This window comes from Lissotriton vulgaris, chromosome 3_1, assembly GCF_964263255.1.
Source record: "Lissotriton vulgaris chromosome 3_1, aLisVul1.2, whole genome shotgun sequence".
In the NCBI taxonomy this organism is placed as follows: Eukaryota; Metazoa; Chordata; class Amphibia; order Caudata; family Salamandridae; genus Lissotriton; species Lissotriton vulgaris.
Window position 1 is genome coordinate 2,112,563,211 of NC_141689.1, and position 22,761 is coordinate 2,112,585,971.

General features: G+C 43.6%; 1 protein-coding gene across 1 annotated transcript in view; it reads left to right on the forward strand.

Annotated features, from left to right (window-relative positions):
* CORIN (corin, serine peptidase) overlaps nt 1–22,761 on the forward strand; it is a 1,855,778-nt gene that overhangs the window by 900,847 nt on the left and 932,170 nt on the right. The window lies entirely within an intron of this gene.

A 22,761-nucleotide genomic window follows, 5' to 3' on the forward strand; every position in this document is an offset into this window, starting at 1 on the left:
TCTCGGGAAAATAACAGATAGTCTTAAGGATTGGGTCTTTAACCTGTGTGATCACCTCCTATAGTAGCCAGGGAAGTATATCCTATTGCGAGCGCATCGCTTTCAATGTTATGTTTTTAATGCTTAGGTCTGCCCACTAAGTTATATAGTTAAGCGTTCATGTCATAATACCAGTGAAAATGAATGTGGCCGACTGAACATGTTTCTTAGTATTGTACTACTGGACATATGCATTTATTGCCATGGTGCAAACATTACATTAAATGTTCCTAGCCCAGCAGAGACTAAATACCTGGAGAGATTATTAAGGCCCTCCAAGGACCCTGAGATAACTCCCTAGACTGAGTTAGAAGTGGACGGTCTGGGGATTAAAGAGTAGGTGAGGGATGTACGAGAGGCGAAGGACTTCTACTTCCCGAACCTGTGTGATCACCTACTACAAAAGCCAGGGCAGTGTATACATATTTGCAAACGTATCGCCTAGGCTTTCTAGCAACCTTCATATTGTCACGCACGGTAGGTCCTCCTGTTCCGATACCACCATGGTTTCCATAAAGCATCTTCTTACTCGGGCCGCTGGACATTTATAGATATGCTTAATTTGACACATAATCCAGCCTCTGCTCCTATTCTGCCGTTTCAGTTGCATATTGCTATATTTAGGTGTTACAGTCCGTACTAATACGATGCAACCTTTGGACAGACAGGGGAAAACAATGTCAGACTAATATTATCACCAATGGGTCCCATCCTGCCACATATTTGGCTTATTCTTGCCGCTAATTCTCTAATTACTGATGCATTATTTGTCCTGTCGCCTGGTTTAGTCAAGCTAAATTTGATGTAACTCAACCGTGTATAGAGGCCACTCGATGCAGGCTCTAACAATCTTTAAAACAAAAGTGGGTAAATCTTTTCTCAGGATGAAGCCAAACTGATAGCCAGTGGAGCTGCATCTGTAACTGTAAAACTTCCACCAGATACATTGATGTTATAAGTAGTATCGCTTTAATGAGCGAAAAGAAGCAAATTAATTCCTGCCACAGGTGGTATGTATATGTAACTAGTGGCGATATTTAGTTCAGGGCAGGGATGAAGAGTTTGCATATGTCCCCGAGTGCCTGCTAACCAGAGTGTTTTCAGTCCTGCCCCAACCATTATCTCCCTTCTTATTAACTCACTAGTGGATGCACAGTCTGTCATTCAAACAAAACATTGTCTCTGTTAGCGATAGCGACACCATTACCATCAGCTTGCTAAATAAAGCCATCCCGCCAAAACAACACATTTGGTCTCCGTTTAGGAAGTGCAACACAGCCCTTTTAATAAACATTCTCCGGAACATTACCTGAGACTATTAACTAATGCTCATTGGCAAGGCTTGCTTCCAGCATCTAATTGCGCGCACTCTCCTATTAGCCGGACATTTCTTATTCATATTTTATTACATCTGTGATAACTGTGCGGCAAAGCTCCTACACTCACCCTATATAACTTCTTTTAGCTATCCGTTGCCTGAATTTCCACATCTCCTTGGAGAGTCAAGGAGGAGTAGGGAGCAAACTGTCCATAGCCGACCAAGAATCTAAGGGCACCAATAAATGGGAAACACCAGTCCTCTAACATTTGATAATGTGTGACTGTCCCTTCACCTGCGTATGAAGGGGAAAAGCTGCAATGATCCTTGTCCACTGTGCTCTGAAAGTGCGTTCTTGTGATGGTAAATAATAGAATATATATAAACAAACACTACGTGCAAGTTGACACCCATCAGCTGCATGAACTAATAAATGTCCTTAAAATAATGCAGCAATTATATTTAATCTAAAGCAGATCGTCCGCCTAAGATTATAATTGAGACTGTAAATGCAGGGATCTGTGCATGTTAAAAATGTTCACACCTACTGCAACATGACATTGGAAAGGCTTCTATTTATTTATTTATTTTCTAAACCCACAGCACTGATGAGAATCAAACTCAGGATCTACAATTTGACTAGACGGGCGCTTAACCAAATACGCCACAGCACCTTAGGTCTAAGGTCATGCATGAGTAATCATGCTTTATGGTGCATAGTATCATCAGGACAGGCAGCCCGATGTCAGTGGAACAGGGGGGCCAGTGTGTTATAACTTCAGACAAGCAGCACGAAGTTTTATCGGGTAATTCAACCGACATATTGATTAACGAAGAGGTGATGAATGTCCATGTTTCTTGCCAACTGTTAGGATCAGAACCCCTAAGCGGACATAAGGAAAATGAATCATTCTTGCGGGTGATCTTCAAACATCAAGGCAAAAGTAATCTAAAACATTGGTGCGTAAAAAAGAGTGAGGGGCAGCCAGATGCGGAGGGGAGCAGATGAACAAGTAGCACATACAAGGAACAAACAGATGGTACAGCGTCTCGTCAGCCTTTGTGCTGCGCAAATTAATGAGGCAAACTGACGACCAAGCCACAGCAGCATTCACATTAACAAATGAAACAGGCCCCAAAAACGCTGCTTAAGCCCAGCGCTCACTATCCAGCCCAGAACGGGTTCTTTTCCGTTCACCGGCGCTAAATGAAATGCGCAGGTTACTCCGTTTGGACGTGAATCGAAATCATTCCAGTTACATGTTTCCTATAAGTTGCGAAATGTGGATGTGGAAATGCTAAAGCATCTATGTGATTTAGAACAAGCGAGGAACTCCGAGCACCCGCCAGTCCACGGAGCAGCATGTTATCTTTAAATTAGATAATGCATAACGCGGGTTCTTATCCTTCACTAAAAGCACCATGTTTTAAACTGTAGGCGCTAATTTGTTTGGTCTCTGGGGCGCAGAGGCTCATTCCCCCGTAGAAATAGTTCCACCCTGAGGTCTAATTTTACCGCCATGGATGGACAAGCTTGAGAAGAGGAACCGGTGGCGACTAATAAATCAGCTTGCACGTGGCACGCTCTTGCCAAGGAAACTTTCAAAGAGAATGTAAAGAAAACCCCACACACGTTTCTGTTCCTCCATTACGTGATTTTCACAGCACACATAACCTGTAAATCAGATTGCGCGGGTAAACGAAAGGGGTGATATCATTCTCCTCTACAATCTTCCCCAACTTGTTTGTTAGCATCGCGATTTGCTTACCATAAAAATACTGCACATTTGACAAACAAAGAAGCAGAGATACCGGGAATCGAACCCGGTGTTTCGTACATGCACGGCAGGCACTCGATCACTGAGCTATGTCCCCTCAGATCAACCTGGTTGCGCGGGATGCATGCATTCAATTAGCATTTCCCATTACCCACACTAGTAGTGCAGCATTCCCGCCAACCCACACCTTATTTAACGTGGCCAAGCCTCGACACAAACTACGTGAGGAAAAACCAAAATTCCCTCCCCCATTACAGCTAAAAGTCAACACACATTTGTGACGGTGCATTTGCTAAATACGAATAGGTCTTTGTAAAATAACTGCATTGGCCATGTTCCTGCCCCAATGTTCTACGCAGACAGTAACAAGGTTAAACACCCCCCACTTAACTTATCACTTCCACCAACGGCTTGCCCGATCCATCATGCCGTCCGGCGCTTCTCCCAGGCAGAACCTCGGGCCTCAGGTCATTCCTCCCCGTGCGGCGCACAGCTGCTCTTCCATCCTCCTCGCGGCCTCCAGGCCTCCGTCCGAGCACGAGAAACCGGACATCAGAGCTGCACAGGGAGAGAAACAGAGGAGATTACGAAAAACAAGAAGCCCCGAGCGCGGGGCACGACACGTTGTGGGGGAGCGTCCAGGGAGAAGAGGGTCTCCTGGGCGCTCCCCGCTTCTTTATCCCCAAGGGGCTGGGTGGGGGTGGCTACGCCCCCACCCAGCCCCTCCCGGCACGCCCGCCCCTGACCCGGACATCCTACCATGGTATCCGGGTCAGGGAGGGCATCAGCCAATCGGTGGTGGGGCGCGCCCAGGAGGGCACGCCCCACCACCGAGGGGCACAAAGGGAGGGGGCGATCGCCGCGCCGCCATGTGGGCGGGGGGGCCAAGAGCCCCCCCTTTTCAGAACAGAAGCACCCGGGATTTCCTAATCTTATCACAATGCTGCAATGCAGCGTTGTGATTGGTCTGAGCGCTGTGGTTCGGCGCTCAGACAGGCAGTGGGAGCCATGGCATGTTTTCTGCCGAGAGCATGCAAAGTGAGCATGACTGTTTGGCAAGCCTAAAAAGGCCGACCAAATACTCATGTGCACTTACAGAGTGCCACCACCCCTCTCTCTTCTCCCTTGTCATCAGAGAAGTGTGGCGACGCTCCTCCACCTTAGCGGAGGAGCCGCCACTCATCAGAACTTCACTTCGGGATAGGTCAGGTGTAAATCCGTTTCCTATGTGGGTTTTGGAAAAGGTAGGCCCAATGTTTGTAGGGAATCGGGCGAAAGGGATTCACCACAATATTTTTTTTTTTCCAGTGGAACAAAAAAAGTTTTAGTTGCAACATTGCAAAACATTTTTCCATATGTAAACGTTCATTATGTAAGTGTGCATGCAGCAATGTCTTTACAATGTTGCAAATCAAAGCTCAGCAAGGTTTGCCAAAAAGTACTTTAGGGAACCTGAAACAATCACAACTTCAGAGTAAATATCCTGGACTCTTAATCTAAGTGAATTCTACCAAATGCAGAAAATTACTCCAAATGTACGAGAAAATCTGCAGAGTAAATTTCCTGTTTTTTAGAGGATAGGCTTGTGTGTGTTAATGTGCCTTTCTGTGTTTCTATGTGTGTTTGTCTATCATGTTTTCTGTTCAAATCACAGCTACTCAGGCAGGTCCGTTCTAGGGTTTGTGGGGCCAACGAACAGAATAGGAACATGCCAGGCCCCTCTAAGCTGTGACACCATAGGATATGCAATCAGTTGACTAATAAGTTTCTGGCATTGTTAAAGCAGCTTTGCAAGAAACTACTTACCTAGTGTAGACATCAGTAATATGGCTAAAAATATAAATAATAATCCTTATAAAATAAGTACTTATATTTTAAAGCTGTATTACGTGGTAATACATTATGTTAATCAAACTGGCTGAAAAAGCTAGGCCTAGGTCTCTCCAAAACTGGTATGATTGCTACATGTTCACTAATTGGTCCAGATTAAGTCATGATTTAAAATTCCAAGTCAGATTGTCTCAGAACTATAAAAAAACAGACCTCAAGTGACTCCCCAGCTCTCCCTTTAGCGAAGTTGAAGATAAGGCATTTGGATTTCGGCAGGCATGGGGCATTAATACAAACCGATTCATGCAAGATCGGGTGGTTGGCCTGCAAGTGCTGTAGCAAACAAAAGAAAGCACTGATTTCAAAAGATGAGAAGAGAAGACAGTACAAATGTCATACACAGGTAGGGAGGCTAATACATTTGCAGACAGAAGCACTAAAGGTGGATCACACCTGCACACTGAGCACCTAAGCACAGCAATAACTCTACAACTCTTATTTTTAAGAGATGCAAAGAACTGAACTAACTTAAGATATACAGAAGAGATGGCTAAAAAGGGAAAATAGTTTGTGGCCAGGGAAAAAGAGAATGCCAAAGCCATACTGGGGCTAAGTCAGGAAAGAGATACATTAAAGCAAAAAACTAAAAGGGCTTACTGCTGCACAGTTTACAGCTTTATGAAAAGGACAAGTAGCAACGTAGAAAAGGTAGGTTGGGGGAGGTGGTGCTTGACTTGCAGAATAATGCTATACTAATAAAAGAGACTTACAGTTTAAAGAAAAATTAAGTCACATGTCCATAATTTCTGAGAAGACACTTGCCAAATTGCAAAAGGATCGGAACCGTGCCATATAATTCATATTTAGTTTTTTTAAGTAAAAAACAAATTGTGCTTGCCCTCCGGTAAATCCATTGGATCTTAGTTAAAGAGTTTATTGAATGCAAGATCATTTTTATCATCCACAAGCCACTCCAGTCTCTCCGCAGGTACCTTAGCAAACACTTTTGGTCTTTCAACCTCCTTTACAAGATTTGCCCCCCTGAACCTACTGGCTACCTACGCGACTGGCTACCTACTCGAATAGGTTCAGTGTTTGGCCGATCACTTCATGTGCATTGATGTATTCTATGGAATGGCCCCTTGCTTTTCAGCTGTCCTCCTCCCCCACAGACACCATCATAATCTCACATCTTCTCCTTACCTCCTACAGAAGGCCAATTCTAACTGTGCTCTTCAATTGCAGACATTTCCCCAATCCTTGTATTCACTCCCTGAGGTTTGGGATTATTTGCTGTGGGAGGAGTCAAACATTTTACTCTGCTTGCCCAGACTGGCCCATTGTCATGCTGCAAATGACAATGAGTAGGCTGGCTTTACAATCACAGTCAGATAGGCTCTGTGCACACCATCTTGAAGGCTGCATCAGTCTTTTGGGTTCCCCCAGCGGCCAAGCCAGCCCAAGCAAAGAGCCCAGTTTATCCGTATTAATAAAAAAAATAATCTCACCAAGCGGCCCGACAATAGGCCTGTCACTGAACTGTGAACTCTCCACCTTTCCTACCTGAATCAAGCCCCTTCATTAGACCTCGCAGCACTAAAGATGTGCCGGGTGTACTACTGTCCATTATCACTTTTCAGGAACTTTTGTACACAGGGAGATATTGTTAGATGTCTGTTGGGTATTAGGGTACTATTAGTCTCTGAACACATAAGTCTCTTTTAACCCCTTCGCTGCGGGGCGGGGGCGGGGCTGGGCATGGCGCTCGGGTACTCAGGACGGCTGACAGTCATGAGTCACAGTAGGCATGTGCTCATGACGGCTGGGAGCCGACCAAACTCCGCCCACTGATTAATTCTCCCGCACAGGCGGGGAATAAATCGCACATGGGTGGAGCAGCAACGCTCGGACGGGTCGCGGCCGAGAGCCGTCCTGAGCAGGGAAGGTGTTAAAAACATAGCTAGGTTGACTGGGTAAAGTGCTAATCCAGTATTGTTAATATAACATTCTGCATTTGAGTTTCTCACCTTCTCTTTCCTCCAATTCTTTTGCTGGCTCTGCCCCCTTTACATCAACCTCTCCCTTTTCCCTAGCCCCTTTTTGCTTGTTCTGCTTCTCCAACATCCACATCTTTACCACTTTTCTCCCCCAGCCACTTATTTGCATCAGTTCTTCTCTTCCTTCACATCCATCTCTCACCATCCACCCTCCGGATGCTTTTTTATTTATGTTGCCATTATTCTCTTTTGCATGCTATCATAGGTGGGCAAGCCACTGAAATCTCAAGCCAGATGCCTGGCTCTGCTCAACTAAAGATCCTCTTGGTACCTCAATCTCAAAATGGGCTGAGCTTTCAGAGGAGGCATGTGGCTTAGTGGCTACAGCTGCCCACGATGCATCATGGGAACCAGGCTTGAACAGCGGCCTTTGCTCAGCATTCCGTGAATGCAAGCAAATCTCTGTGCTCAATAAAAGTAAAATTAACATAATCTGTTTGTTGTGATGCGCTCTTATGTTCATAGCTAACATTCGTACAATGTAAAACTGCCAAAAATACAATATGGACCCTGCCTGTTTCCCATGCTTTAGTCTCATCTTCCAACAATTAAAGATGAAGCATTAAGCCTTAATGTTATAAAGAAGAGATACCCATGTAGTGGCTGAATTGCACAGTTAGAAACTGGAAAATCTAGCATCAATACCGGCTTCACTGTTTGCCCAAATTGTGTGATCCTGGGCTAATGCTTTATTTCACCAACCCCCATTTTGTTCATTATGGCACATCAGAGCTCATTCAAATATGTGTAGTCAGGGTTTTGTTTTACAACACCTCTTGTGCTTGATGTAATAGACTATAATTGTGCTCCAAGTTTAATAAGAATCTAGCCCACATGAAACCTCACCTGCCTCTTAGGGCCACTGGAATTATACGATTTTTCTTCATAATTATCGATTTACTGCATTTGCCAAGTAAGCCATCTGCTGCACATACAGCAGCTTTTATAAAAAAAATAATATTGTTGGTAGCTCAAAAGGATCAAAAGTTACTAATACTGGAGCACTACTTGTCGCTGCAAAGTGTAGAACTCTTCACAAAGGTCGACTGGTGATCTTTCTGTGGTTTATTGCTGTATTTGGGTGTCAGGCTGGTACAGATGAGATGAAACCTTTACCCAGATAGTAATAACATGGTGGAAATTACAAAAAAAGGAGGTAATACTATCACCAAATGTGTAGCGTTATGGCACATAATTTGCCTTTTCTTACTGCATAGGTTAGTAAACCTTGCTGCCTAATTTGGTCCTTTCTTGCCATATAATTCCAGTGGCCCTGCTCTCAGTTCACTAATACTATTATCATCAGGACAGGGGCAGGAATGTTTCTCAATTCATGTGTAAACTATCACTTTTACTGACTACATCTCAATACAGTGATATGATCTGACGTACTAAGGTAACACTCTTCTGTGTTACAGAAATATGATTTTTGAATTTGGAGGACAATGTGTCCCTTTCCTACATCATTGAGGGTAATACCCATCGGTGATGGGACATGATTCTTTCTTTTGTTGTGAACCCTGCAAGACACCCTGCTTTTTATTCACGCAGAGGCAGGATTTACTTCACACCTTCAAGTACCCATCAAATCGATGTTACCGTGCAGATGCAGCAATTAGATTTCCGAAGCCAGTGGCGGCTAGTGACTTATGAAAGAGGTGAGACAAAGCAGCAGCAGGTCTCGACGATCATAGCTATCACTTTCACTTTCATAAAACACTTGCTGACACTGCTCGCAGTTGAACAAAATGTTTACAAATGTAATAAAGTTTATGTCCGCCCTATAGGAAGAACCGCCGCTGAGAAGCTCTTTCGGTCCAGGAGAGAGGGCCCCCTTCCTTGGGCCTTGTAGTGCTGCACCTCTGCTGTACCGTGGGCTAGTATCACTGGAGTCTTCTGAAAGGCAGTGCACCGGTGGGGGGTCTCATAGTTGTAACCAATAGTGGGACCCTGTGCAGCTGCCTACACTGCCCTTACCTAGTGCTGGCTCTGTACTGAGGCATTCTAATGCTACACATGTACAATAACATGAAGCACATGCTTTACTACAGAATAAAATGCAGCATTGGGCTTAACATCAGTGTGGATAATTAAAAATATGCTTACGTAAAAACACTTGTAACAATTGAACATTTCGTCCAATAAAGTGGCCGCAACCTAGTATGGTGCTGGAATTGGAATATTGGAATTCTTCGAAATCATGCCTTAAATGCAAGCCATGGTGTTTTCACAGATTACCGTTTTTCTTCTGCCAGTACATCCATGGTTATCCACACAATAGTTTTGATGGCGAATTCCCAGGTATTGATCACGAGATTGATGGATTTATGTGCTAGGATAAAGTATTCCCAAAACGAATGCTTCCGGCCTGTATCCCCCAAACAAATGATGGACGGAATGCTGAATAAATCATACATTCACCCCCTATCGAGATCTGGGTTAAATCCATTGTTCTTTTGCTCACCGTGCCACCCCAGTTTAGACCCAGCCATATGCAAATCAGTCTTGACCCTGTGCCTCATGGGAACAGTCCAGACAGAACTGCCAAGCCAGGTCCTCCCTGGACCGGAAACAAGCATCCTGGGACTGGTTTCTGGGTATTACCTTTCATCAGCCAGGCTAGCTTGAATCCAGTGGAACGGTGAGCAAGGGACCCATGTCTGGGCATACCCATCCCACTGAGGGTGTAAAGTGCTATGCATACAAATGATGGACGGAATGCTGAATAAATCATACATTCACCCCAGTTAAGAGATCTGGGTTAAATCCATCATTCTTTTGCTCACCATGCCACCCCAGTTTAGACCCAGGCATATGCAAATCAGCCTTGACCCTATGCCTCATGGGAACAGTCCAGACCGAAATACCAAGCCAGACCCTTCCTGGACCTGAAACAAGCATCCTGGGGCCGGTTTCTGGGTATTAACCTTCATCAGCCAGGCTAGCTTGAATCCAGGTGCACAGTGAGCAAGGGACCCACTTCTGGGTATAACCATCCCACTTCGGGTGAAAAGTGCTATGCAAACAAATGATGGATGGAGCATGCACATAAATGCTCATGAATCAGACTTTCCCTAGAATGGGGAGTAACATACCAACCCTCATGCAGAGGCCCCATTCTGGGAGCAAATCTGCTCCTATTTACTACCTGCTCCGACAAGTGATTTGTAATGCTGGGTCTGGCATAATGATGGTAGGTAATTCTTGGAAATGTGTGCACACCCATGATATCTTGATGTCCATTTCCGATATTGTGCTGCCACTTGCAAAATGGCAGTAATTCTTGAGACATTTTGGGCCTCCATAGGTCGATGTTGTCCATCTCTCGAATATTGTTTGTCCTAACATAATACTGGTAATTCATGGCAAATTTTGGGCATCTGGTATCAGAGGCCCTTACGTGAGCATGCAGGGCAAAATCTATCCAGGTGTAGAAGAAAGATATGTAAATACTTCACTAAAACGACAAACTGCAGTTAAAAAAAATCAAATGTTAGAATTTCCGGTCAAAATATATGTTTTTTATAGGAGTGGATGGACAGAGGTGTCAACAGTGAGTTATACTGACAGACTGCCATGGGAGAACACTCTTAGTTTACTTGTAGAGACTTATATAAGTGTACCCCCCCTCCCCAAATTTTCCCACCCATGACACAGTCTGACCTAGTATCCACACTTGGTGTGGTATGTGGCTGTTATGAGCACTTTTTCCATGGAAACTTTAAGCTCCCAGTCAACCACTTTGTTGGGGCATAGACGTGCGCCCTAATCACACATGCAAAAACCACAGTTGATGGACAGAATGCAGAACAATGTCATACATTCACCCCAGTACAGAGATCTGGGCCTAAATCCATCGTTTTTTTGCACACAACACCACCCCAGTTCAGACATGGCCATATGCAAATCAGTCTGAATCTGTGCCTCATGGGAACAGTCCAGCCCGAACCGCCAAGTCATGCCTTCCCTGGACCGGAAACAAGCTTCCTAGGACCAGATCTCTGTACTGGGGTGAATGTATGACATTGTTCTGCATTCGGTCCATCAACTGTGGTTTTTGCACTAATCACACATGCTGCAACTAATGAAAATCACTGGCAGATTGTGTGTGCACTTCAGCTACAAGGTATTGGCTTTGATAACGTAAGTAGCAGCTTGCATCCAGTGCTTAATTTGAGCCAGTGGTTTCCGGTGCTCAGCACCAGCACTTAATCATCATCACCGGCACTTTTCATGAGCACCAGTTAAGAACACATTCATTTGTGGTAGACACAGGGACAAAATGGGCCAGATGTATCAAGAATTGCATTCGCGATTCTTAAATAGTGGATTTTACTGATTTGCTATTTTAGAATCGCAATATGCAATGTATGTAGGATTTGCAATTTTTTGGGCGAATCCCTAACATTCCCTATTAGCGAATCGCAAATTGCGATTTGCTGTTAGGGAATGCCTTCCCATTCATTCCTATTCTTCCTAACAGGAGAAATAGGCTGGTGCCAGTTGCCTCCTGGTGGGAGCCTCAGCACTTATAGTTTTACAAATTAAACGCTGCATACATCAGGCATTATTATGTTTTAACTAAGCAGGTGTACATACAGAAGTAGAAGTAAGTCGGACTGGTTTAGATGAATGTACAACAAGAGATTCAGGATGAGTTAGTTCACGTAGGCCAAGTGCGGAGCCTGTAACTTCCAATTTACTTGAGACAACCCATAGTGCAGTAGTCTAGATCCAGAGCCTATGGGGCTGTGAAACCTGAGGATTAGCACAGCTCTGTGAGGTCTTGTAGGAGACAAGTTGAGATGAGGTTTGCTGGTGACTGCCTCATCATACCTTTCAGGTGGCCTCCTAAGGTTTTGTTCTAGCTGCTGTTATTAAATACCAAAGATTTCAATCCTGTGGTAAGGATTTCACCGCTATAATGCCGTACGTAGCCTGCATTTTGGCTCAAATGCCTACAATATGTAAAGTTTATGGCACTATTAATAGCCAAAGTTTTCAAGAATACCTTCGCTCCGTCAAGAATGTGCTACTACTATACTGACATATCCAAAATGCTATCATCAAAGCCAACAATAGGTTAGGATGGCCCCATATGATCTCAGAATATTGCCATAAATGGCCATAATATGTCAAGGATAAACTACCATTGAGAAAGTAATAGCTAGAGATTTGGCAAGAATAGACACAATAATGCACCATGTATAAAGAATGTGAGTTTCCACAGAAATTTGACAAGGCATGGGACCAATGGAGAGAATTTCGGCACATGCACTAAGGTTACTGGGGGGCAGTTGTAGGGATCGCAGGCACTGCTGAGGTGGGTGCCTGGTCCTGGATTTGCCCCGAGGAGTTTGGGGATATGGCGGGGTGCTGTCAAGGACTGAGCGGTTTACAGAGGATCTTGCTGAGCCTTGCCTACTGCCTTGTATGTTAATGGAGAGTATATTGAACAGTGCACGTGTGCTGTAAAAGTGTAGAACGTTTCAAGTTAATGTTGGAATTGTAATTGCAAATGGTGTAAATAGCAATAAAAAGATTTAAAAAAAAAAATAGACACAATATGTCACAAATGATCCACTATAAGGCATAACGAAAGGATTGGCAGGAATGCCCACAATATGCCTGTGAGAGTCAAATATTATCAAGATTGCCCCGGAACATCATGGAGGTGCAATAATTATGTCATAGATAACTAAAGGGCTCCAATACACTGGTGCCACAATATTCTCTGACACATTTCTTGTGCATGTTATAATATACCAAGACAAAACTACATTAAACAGATCATAGAAAGCAAAGAACAAAATGTTAGAAACTAGGGGCTTAATTTAAAAAATCTCCATTTGCAAAAAGTGGTCAGAAATTGCCTACCAACTTTTTGCAAATGGAAAAAATTTTGCAAAGTGACCTATGTACTAAAAGGTCAGTTCACAAAAACCCAACTCGTAGTGGGTCACAATCTGAACAACCTCAACAGTATTTATGGAATAGGTTACAAATTGCAATTCACTACGATTGGATGCCACCACAAGGATGGTGGCCTGCTTTAATAAAGTAATCTTTTTTTTGTAATGAAGTAAGCAGGAAACAGATTGTATACAAAAAAAAGTTTGGTTATTTTTGTTAAAGCTTGTGTAAGTATTGGTAGTGGTTCCCAGGCTCACTGCCTTCTCACCATGAACATTTTTTTTACATTCACAAATCTCTTTTGTGAATGTGCTTCACCTCAACTCCAGAGACAGTAACTTTTCAATCCTTTGTGATAAATTTACTATCAAAAACATTGATGCATCCCTTAACACATTTCTGTTTGGAAGGGACACCTTAAACATGCCCTTTCCAATTAGTGTTATTATATATGAGTTTCTAAATCCAGTTTTTTGATTTGGTAAACAGTTAATGAATCGCAAAGTGGCTTTAGCACATAATAGCCAATTTTCAGTCATTAACCCTGGGACTTTGCAAATCGCAGGCTTTGTGATCTCAAAATGACTTTGCACATCAGGTACAACCCTAATTCTATAACAATCTAAGAGGAAATGCGGTATTCATGCTTGCATTGAACATTTGTTAGTATCTACAGATATAATATTGATACATTTAGATTAATTGTATCGGGATATCTCTTTTAGCTATGTGTAGACCATTGTGGTGATCAATCAAGTTAAATGAGACAGACGAAGGCCAAAACTAGGGATGGTCGCAAATGGAATGCAGATAGGAAGATGCACAGTGGATACTCTTCTACAATGGTAGAAGGTGATGTCTCTTCTAGGAGGAAGAATAATAACTTCTAAAATAGGTTTACACATGGAGGGGTGATGTAGTCCGTTGTTCATATTCAAGTACTTTGAAGACTGGCACAGGGTGTTAGTTCAATTCTCTTGCTCGTGCTAGTCTTAGCCATGCCATATACGAATCAGTGTGTGTCTACTTCATTATGGGGGATATTTATGAACATAAACATGCAATTTGGGCTTTGCTTGCTGATAAATTTGGCAGTTATTTTCAAATCTGGGTTACACTCTGGCACAATGTTCAACTGTGTGCAGTGTTGCAACTCTTCAGTCTCCTTGAATGGTGTTACATTTAAAGCGCAGATAAGTAAAAGTCTACTATGGTCTTCTGCATAGGCTCGATTAGCAAACATTGACTGATTCTTCTTTGCCTAAAAAATTATTCGATGTTTAAAAAAACCTTAAAATGTTTTTATTTTCTGGTACATGTTTTTTACACAACCGTAGTATAGTGTTCCATAAAGATCGCTGCACCACATATAAAACTGAGAACTAAAATGACATCTCACAGGCAATTTTACAAAGAAATTACTAAAACAAGACTTCTTTGGTTCTGTGCCTACCAAGCATTACTGATGAAGTTGAAATTTTATTTTAATATTTATCATCAATTTACTGCTTTTATGAAAGTTGAGATAGATGTTTCAATAGGACCCATAGCTGAAGCTCACACTTGAGTTGTATTCTCAAATAAATCATGTTCAGATGTTATGTTATGGTAAAAATGACTTATAAAACACAACATATACCTGGAGGTGTCTTGGAGCTGCTTCAACATTGTTGATCTCTGACAACGCAGTCGAAAGGTAGGGTTCTAACAGCTAAAAAGCCATGTTTTCAAAGCTTTCCGGAAAGCCAAAGGTCTGGGATAGATTTAATATGAGCCGGAGAGTGTTCCACAGCCTAGCTGCATTCCGTATGAAGCTCCTTCCACCCCAGGAAGCATGTCAGAAGGTTGGAACAATTATAATATTTCTGTTGAGAGAGTGCAAATGTCTAATTTACGATACCAGGTGAAACTCTGCTGTAGGTGTTTCAGGCCTATGCCATGATGGGCCGTATGGGTGATACACAGGGCCTTAAAAATTATTCTATGTCTGACCGGTAACCAGTGGAGCTTACGTAAAGCTTCTCTGGTGGATTGAAATTTTGAGATACCCATGAGCAAACGTGCTGTTGTATTCTGGAGGACTTGGAGCTTAGTGACGAATTGTTGTTGGTTATTTAAAGATAGGCTATTGTAGTAACTTAGGCTGGACAAGACTTGCGCCATAATAACTGTTTTCTATAATGTTACAGGAAGATATAGTAGAATTTCCTTTACTGTTTTGATGATAAAGAAGGCAGACTTCGTGACAGCTTTAACTTGGTTGCCATATGTCAATTTATTTATTGTCTATCATCAATACCAGGTTTTTTGCTATCTTTTCGGATTCAGGAGAATTACCTTTTTCTTGGGGCCACTAGCTGTGGGACCAAAAAGAAGTGTCTTAACCAAAAAGCGTGACTTCAGTTTTTCCTGAGTTTAGTTTGAAGCAATTAGAACTCATCCATTCACTGATTGCTAAATCTGATGTTGATATTTTTGATATTACTGGCTAAGGAAACAACAATTTGATCAGAGCCGCCAGAGGTGTAACGTAGATGTTAAATAAGGTGGGACTTAGGGAAGACCCCTGCTGGACTCCGCAAAGAAGGACAAAAGGCAGCTGATACAAAATCTCCATCTGACACTGATTGTTCTCTCTCCCTTAAAAAGGATGTTAGGAGAGCTAAAGCTTTCCCTTTGACTCCTATGTGATGTTGATATAAAAATAAGCCTATTAAATAATTTTGGTGTGAAGAGTAGGCAGCTAGGTCTCTGCTTGTGCAGATATAGGGCAGATTTATTAATTGTGCAAACGCTCTTCACTGCGGGGTAAAAAATAAGTGCATCTACCATGTAGCGAGTGAATTGTTTTCAAACATGTGTTTTGGAAGCAGATCTTTATTAAACATTCCATGACACATTTGGCTTGCCAAATGGCAGGTCACTGTTGGCAGAGTCATCTTAGGAAGCTGCTTTATATGTCTGATCTTCTTCATGATGGCAGCTCTGTTTCTAAGAAGAGTAAGCCCAGTTTTCGGATATTTATTGTGATCTTTCCAAACTTGCTGTTCTAATTTATTTTCTTCAGATCAGGTACTATTGAAAACCACGGATGTGGGTATTATTCATCAATCTAAATGCACATTAATCTTTCATTTATCTTCATCACACTGGACATTGTTTTTCCTCTAGGTCTGTGGAATAACAGAAAGGTAATACGTAATGATTCATAAAACTATAAAATAAGTCAATAAGTAGTCTACTTGTTTCCAAGTTTCAAACCAAACAAACTTTCTTCTTGGTCAAGTTCAGACAAGGACTACACAGCCTCCTAACCTGCTTTTCATGTTTCATGCACGCAGAACAATTTGGAGATACGCAGAGAGAATAGGAGCAATTTCGAGTTCAGAACCATAGGACGCATCACATAAAGTGAGCACCGGGAGCCAGTGGCGGCTCCTCCGCTAAGGCGGAGGAGCGTCACCCCATCGCTTTTTTGCAATGAAACACAAATAAAATAAAATGATAATAACCCATGTTATTATCATTTTATTTTCTCCTGTAACTCATGTTATTAACATTTTATTTTCTCCTACTTCCGCCCACAGCTTTGCGTAAGGGGGCAGAGCAGGGAAGGAGTGTTAGCACCCTCCTAAAGTTGCACACTTCGCATGCTCTCAATGCACGCTGCATTACATCCTACGTGGAGAACATGCCCAGGGCTCCGATCGGTGTCTGAGCGCTGAAACACGGTGCTTAGATCTATCAGATTGGCTGACTGGGAGCCTGGGTGTGCTTCCTGTGGTAGAGCGAGAGAAGGACTACGGAGGAGAGATGCAGCGAGGAAGCCAGGAAAAGGAACTTTTTTTTTATAGCTGCTTCCCCCAGGTCCTCCCCCCTCAACCACCCTACCTTCTGCATCCTCTAACCTCCCGCCGATTCTTGCCGGCTGCTGCTGCTGGGAGCATGAAGTTAAGGCATGCTCTCAGGGAAGCCAAAGTAGTACCTCTGGCTAATTTTGTTAGATCAGCCTCTGTACGGTGCAACGCAAACAAGCACAGTGTGTGAGCCTGACAGCTGCAAGAGGGTCTTGGATGGGTTTTCCTCTCAAGAAAATTTGGAGGATTTTTTTTTTAAATAGTGCATTCTGGGGCACATTTTTCAATATATTCTCAATTGTATTAACCTCATGCGCGCTAGCGGAATTCCGCTAGCGCGCTGAGATTTTCGAAATCGCACTTTTGGTGACGAGCTGGGCTCGTCATCAGCGTGCGAGGAGGCTACGCCATGACGAGCCCAGCTCGTCATCAGCCTGGAAGGGGTTAACTTTTCAAGCATTGTTAATGATGACCTTACAGTGCACCAGGATACAACAATTTTTGTCATTTCAATGATTCCCTCACTATCACCCTCCAACAGTACCTCTCATCTCTCCACAGCCCATCTCTCACATCTATTTTATTTGTTTTTAGCACTTTTACAGCAGTGTAAGGTGTTGTAGCACTTTACATCACACACTCATCCAGAGACATGAATCATACATGTGTAAGTCAGTGTACAGAAAATGTTACAAAGAGAACTGCAAGGTGTAAGATTCACATTTCATCCATACTGGTAAGCATTGATTAAGAGTGCTTGGTCTGGAGAAGCAAAAACTCAGTATTTAGAATGTAACACAGTGGTTATGGTTGGCTTTGCTAATAAGAATTAATTTCTAACCAAACAAAGCGTTCACAACATTAGAGTAATGAAAGACTGGGAAAAACATAACTTTCTCACTTGTACCATGCAGTTTGCATGCAGTTTATATCTCACTATGCTAGATTAAAATTATAACTTGTGAACTGCAAAGTAACAAAGGGTCTCTATGGAAAAAGCAGTAACCCGCTGAACTATATGCATAAATTACTGTGATCTACATGGTGCACGTTCTTTGCAGCACAATACCAAAGGGGAGGATGGACAGAGCGCTTGAGCAAATCAAACACTCACCCCCAATCAATTAATCTGGGTTTAATCCATCATCATTCTTTAGCTCAGTCCACCAACCCAGTTCAGACATGGCCATTTGTAAATCAGTCTGCCTTGTGCCTCATGGGAATAGTCCGGCCTGAACTGCCAAGCCATGTCTTTCCTGGACCGGAAACAAGCATCCTGGGACAGGTTTTGAGTTCATAACCCTCATCAGCCAGGCTATCTTGAATCCAGTGGCACAGTGAGCAAGGGACTCACGTCTGGGCATACCCTGCCAATTTAGGGCGAACAAAGCGATACCAAAGAGGATGATGGACAGAGCGCTGGACAGAACACTCACCCCCAGTCAACTGATCTGGGTTTAATCCATCGTCATTCTTTAGCTCACTCTACCACCCCAGTTTAGACATGGCCATATGCAAATCAGTCTGACCCTGTGCCTCATGGGAACAGTCCAGCCCGACGGAAAACAAGTATCCTGGGACCAGTTTCGGGTTCATAACCCGTTCTTTGCAGCAGGCATATTAGTCCTATGCGCTACCTTGGAGAGGTCAAAACTGTCAATAGAAAAAAGATCTCTCTCCAGCAGGAAGGTACATTAATCACAAAGAGTTATCGGGATACTTTTACTGTTGCCCCAAAACTGCTTAACTTACAAGGAACTCTCAGTGAGTGCTTTTAGAACTTCTGCACTGCTACAAAATCGGCCCCAGTAACAAAATCGGCCTCCACCCTTCCAGACTCACAGGAAAATACCCTATGCCTGTAGGGCCAGTCTGGGCTTAAAGTCGATGCCTTGGGTTTGGGCTGACTGATGTCTTAAGTACTTGAAGAGATAGAGCACCACTAGTTTACCATCTTAGACGTTGGTACAGGTTTGCCTGTCACAGGAATCTTCAAGATATATGCTGCTTTCATTTGGAAATATAGCATCATTTGTAGAAATAGCCAAAGTGAAAAAAAAACTGAATATTACAGAACAGCATAGGCAAAGCAACATAACAAACCATAACCATAACCATGTCAAACCGTGTCAAAACATAACCCAACACAGCTACCACAGTACAAAAAAACAAAATCACATTGCAATAAGGCAGCAAAAAACACAGCAGCACAGAACATAAGTAAAAATATTACCAACACAAACAATTAAACCAAGAAGATGTACACACACATTGTTTTCAAGTATTGCCACCTCCAGGATCTTGTTTTCTTAATATGCAAATAAAAGGTGTTCGGAACAGCACTACATTAATTTACCAAGAATTAGTGGCAGTCAAAATTGTTTTGTGATCAGGACCTGGGAGTGCGACAGATCCAGAGCCGTGTATGTCCCTCTTCCACTAGCTCCACTAGCTGCCCCTTCCCCAAAATGAGGCCCAACCAGAAGCCAGGGAGACAGAAATGCAGATGAGCTCAGATTCCTCCCTTGACTGTGTTCCAAACCCTTGATTGCTAAAGTAGAAGACACATGCACACTGCTTTAGGTGTTAAGAAGGGCAAAGCTTGAAAGGTATAACACTTCTGCTGTCAGTCTAGCCCACTTCCTGCATGCCGGTACCTCTAGTGAATTGAGACCTGCAGGCAGGTAGTTTACCCCCTGTAGTGTGCTCCTCGAAGATATAACAAACCAGTTTTGTAATTGTGACCCAGTGACTAAGTGCTGATACAATCTGCTTATGTGTAACTATGCAAGACTTGTCCATGTCTGCATGCAACACTTTGAGACTTTACTGAGAGATCAGTAAAATACATTTGTGAATGTGTGAGAGAAAGATGTTGCTAATTTAAGAAAACCTAATTTTACACAAATCTATATGTTAGCAAAATTCTGGGAAATAGCAGACACAACAATACCACCAGTATCCAGTGATATGCTCCAGCAAATGATGCAGAAGAAGCAATCAAGGACATATTCACCTAGCAGATGCAAGTTGATTGTGAAGAGATGCCAAACCTCGACCTGAAGATTGTGATGGGAGACTATCAGGCTAAAGTGGGAAATGACAACACAAACCATGACAGAGCCTTGGGAAAGGAAGCTTGCGAAACATTGAATTACAATATAGAACGATTGTTGGAATTTTGTGCTACCATGATATTATATTCACAATCTTATTTGGTGCCACCCAGTTTCAGAGACAGAAACCAGATTGACCATCTGATAAGTGGAGGAGACGATCACTGCAAGATGTTAGAGTGAGAAGGGGAGCGGATCTAGGCTGTGATCACCATCTAGTGACAGCTTTTGTGAAGCTGAACCTCAGAAAAACAGAACACAAAAAATCAGGGCAACAGTACTTCAATGTGGCAAAATTGCAGCGCCACCCCAACCCAAGGCATTTGTCTTACAAATCAAAAACAGGTTTTAACTCCAGGCAGACACGGAAGATCAGTCCGAGCCAGCTTTGTAAGCAGTCAACAAGGAATGGGAGCAGCGCACTTCAATACATGTGAAGAATAGCTAATTATACCTGGGGACCAAGACAAGGAAGAGGAACGAAGGGGTAAGACAAGATACATGGCAAGCTAATGAAGAAGTCAGCATTGCTCTTCAACCAATTCAACTGGATGATGCGATGCACAACTTAAAGGCCAACCCAGAGGCATTAGATGGGCCATAGTCTCTACACTGGAGGACCTTGAATATGTGAACGACCTAGCCTTGCTGTACTCACACACACATTTATGCTGAAAAATACATTGCACCTCAACATCTATGCACAGCAAGTGGGCCTAAAGATCAACATGAAAAATCAAAAGTGATGCCATTCAGCTTCCCAAGCCCTTCACCAATCAAGGTGGATAGAGAGGACATGACTGAAGAGTTCACCTATCTTGGTAGTACTATCGGATATGATGGAGGGGCAAGTAGTGACGTCAAGAGCAGACTGAAGAAGGCCAAGAATGTCTTCAGGATGCTAAACACTGTGTGGAGGTCATCTCACTACAGCACCAAGCTGAGGCTCTACCCGAGCTGTGTCCTGCCCACTCTGTTGTATGGAGCAGAATGCTAGCAGATGAAGAAAAGCAACATCACTAAACTGTCACACTAGTAACCTGAGAAGAATGATGCACATTTTATAGCCGTAAACCATCTTCAACTAAGAACTGCTCATTAGATGCAAGCAAGAGAGAGATCATGGACACCATCATTATGAGAAAAGGATGGAGCTTGACAGAGTACACCATCAGAAGAGAACAAGAATCCCTCACAGAAACAGCTCTCCACTGGACCCCAGAAGGCAAACGGAGCAGAGGCAGGTCAAAGAACGCCTGGAGGTGTACTGTGGAAAGAGGAATAAAGCTCCTGAACCACAGCTATGGCACCATACATAAACGCTCCCAAAACAGACATGAGTGGAGACCCTTCCTTGATGCCCTAAATGCCAATCAGCATAACAGGCAGTAAGCAAGTAAGTGTGAGAGTGGGACAGAGAGGGAGCGAGTGAGAGACATGGCTAATTTAAGGAAATCTCCCTTTTTGTTTTACAGTGCTATATACGTACACTCCATGCTGCTTTCTACTGTAAATCTGTGTTCCAATGACATCACTCCTTCAGTCTTCTCTTGCCTCCGTCCCTCTCAGATAGCTTCTCTTCTCTTCCTCTCTCACCCTCTGCCTCCCCTCAGCACTGTAATTTACACGTTGTCCTGTACTTTCCCATGAGGCACTACTATCCACTCTAATATGTGGTTCTTCTCCACCCTGTCTGTATAATGTTTTCCACTTCTTTCATGCTCTCTCCTGTACAACCCTGCCATACATAATTTCCGTCCTCCTACGAATCTTCTGTTGTCTGTATGCCAGGCATTCTCTCTCGTTCTTCCTTCTCAGATGCTCTTCTTATTTATCTGTTTCAGGCACTCTCTGATGCCCACTTACATCATTTACCCATACCTATTCTCTCTTTTCCATTCCCCCTTGAGACCCAACTTTCTGTCACTCTTCTTCTCACTCACCTTTTCTCTCTGCCACATTTCTTTCTGTCTCTCTTCAGCATCCCACTGCAGTCTATCTACTAATGTTCTTGTGGTATCGCCCACATACAGCATGTTCTTATTCCTCCACCCTCCTGTCCCAATGTATGCAGTGGAACACTCCGTGGTGACATCACTTAGAATGTCATCACTGCGAGCGTTCCAAGGCGAGCGCCGTTGAGCCTGAGACCGGCTGTTACCGAGGTTGTGCCCAGTCAGCTGTGGCTGAGGTCGCATGTTCGTTACTGGTAGAGTTATCTTAATGAAGACTGTTTTACTACCTCCATTGCCTCTCTCATCATTGAGGACACACTACAGTTCTGTCCCCTGATTCATCCTCTTGTGGTATTATTTTACTTTCCAACACCCACTATTTCCCTCCTCCAGTGCCTACTGCCTTTCTTTACCCGTAGGGGGGCTTGGGGGGGGGCAGCCGACCGTAGGGAGGTCCCCACCCCCGGGCTGATTGGGAGGGGTTAGTGGGGGGGGTGTTCTCGGAGCACCAGCCTTGGGCTGCTTTTGGGCTTGTTTTGGGCTCCCTCGGTTCCTACTGAGGGAGCCCAGCTATATATTTCATTGGCTCCTCCTCCCGGCCACCATTTTAGGCTGAATGACCTGGTGGCCGGGAGCTCATTAGATTAATTGAAAATTTTTGTGGTGTTCTATTCTTAGATATGTCTGGGGAAGATTACTGTGTTCTTGAGGCGATCCGCCTTCTTAGTGAGGCTGGACGCCTGGACCTGGTGTTAGGTGACGTGCCTGGAGCGGCGCGCCCTCGGCGGCAGGCCTCGGCGCGTGTTGCGGCGGTGGTCGCGGCGTGTGGTTCGCCGAAGAAGTCACGAAGGGAGGCGGTAAGTGAGAGGGGCCGCCCGTGCTCTAGGAGAGCGGCCCC